This window comes from Oryzias melastigma, linkage group LG14 (genome assembly GCF_002922805.2).
Source record: "Oryzias melastigma strain HK-1 linkage group LG14, ASM292280v2, whole genome shotgun sequence".
In the NCBI taxonomy this organism is placed as follows: Eukaryota; Metazoa; Chordata; class Actinopteri; order Beloniformes; family Adrianichthyidae; genus Oryzias; species Oryzias melastigma.
Window position 1 is genome coordinate 333,788 of NC_050525.1, and position 1,604 is coordinate 335,391.

A 1,604-nucleotide genomic window follows, 5' to 3' on the forward strand; every position below is an offset into this window, starting at 1 on the left:
AGCTGGCTATCAGCTTCTGTGTTTTCAGCTATCAGCTTCTGTGTTTTCAGCTATCAGCTTCTGTGTTTTCAGCTATCAGCTTCTGTGTTTTCAGCTATCAATTTCAGCATCTTATTACTTATAACTTGTATAATTTTGACAAAATATATTTTTATAGAGAGTAAAATATTGAACGTTATTTAACCCTTTAACACCTGAGGCATTGTCGCTGACACTTGAACACAAAATCTTAAACATATTGTAACTTTTCATCCGTCAACACGATCAACGTCATTCCAGTAGATTAAGAAGAAAAGCTGCGCGAGATGGAATAACGTTGATTGTGTTAAACTGTTGAAAAGTTACAGTTAATCAAAGAACATACACACTGGAGCTCCGGTGTTTTAAGGGATGTTTTCAGTCGATTTATTCTGGAATAATATTCCTGCCTGTTTTTATTCATATTAATGTTAAAAAGTTACGTTTTTAAAGTTTAAAAAATTTTGTTTAGAGTGTTCAATAAATGTTTATCCTAAGGTGTGTTTTGGATTTTGGTCTCTTGTGCGATTGAGTTTGACCCTCCTGCTTTAGGGAGACACTTCCAACATGAGTACAGACCGATGACAGAAGTTGATGAGGATCAGCTACCCCAATCCAAAACTGGAAAAACTCCAGTATTTAACTCTATAACGCCTGAGCTTCCACTTCTGTAGCTCTTTAATTGTTGATGCAATGAACATAAATCCAGAGGATCCTGTCACGCTTTTGACCAATTTAGTTTTATTTATGTTAATAATGTGTACAAAGTTGACAGCAAAAACTGCTTTTCCTCACCTTTTCTCAGCTGATTGATGTTGAAGTTATTTAGTGATATTCAGGTGTCACTAATGTTAAACAATTATTCTGACAGATCAGGTAATCACCCGCTTGATAGTCACCTCTAACTGGGCATCTCCAGAACAGGAGCCGATCCAGTCCCTTCAGCAGAACATTGTTTTGAGAACTCAACTACTTCAACCCCAAATCAATGAGCTCAGACATCTTTCTCACCAGAGAAAAGACACCTTATATCTCAACCGCCAGTTTTATTAGAGGTGGATCACAACATAAAGGCCTCAGAATCAAGAGGTAGGTAAACCTTTTTGAACTTCAGGCCACAAATGGGTCTAAAATTTGACAGAAGGCCTTGACCATGGGCAGATGACTGGGGAGTTTTGGTAATCCACCTCATTAGAAAAAAGAAATAACATCAAATCTGGATGAAAACATGTTTTATTTTTGATTATTACTTAATGTATATATATATATGTTATAAAACAGAACACTTCAGGGGTTTCTTTTTAAACTGTGACTTTAGTTCACATTTTAGTGCCAATTGCAGCAATGATAGAAGTTCTTATAAACTTAGAGAAATGCTGCGTTCAAGTGGTGTTGGAATAATTGGAAAAATGACACTCCAACTCAGAAAACACAAATATGACAAATCTTCCACAAAAATCCAGAATAAATTCCTGCACCTAACCAAAAGTCAATTTATTTATAGTCTGCAATGTTGAAAATAGAGAAAATAAAGCAAACAAGGTTTATCTTTAGAATTTATTCCTACTTGGGGGGCCCAGATTACA

At 35.5% G+C, this 1,604-nt stretch overlaps 1 protein-coding gene across 1 annotated transcript in view; it reads right to left on the reverse strand.

The window, feature by feature from the left end:
• Positions 1-1,604, reverse strand: part of LOC112142494 (olfactory receptor 2K2) — a 5,825-nt gene that overhangs the window by 2,115 nt on the left and 2,106 nt on the right. The window lies entirely within an intron of this gene.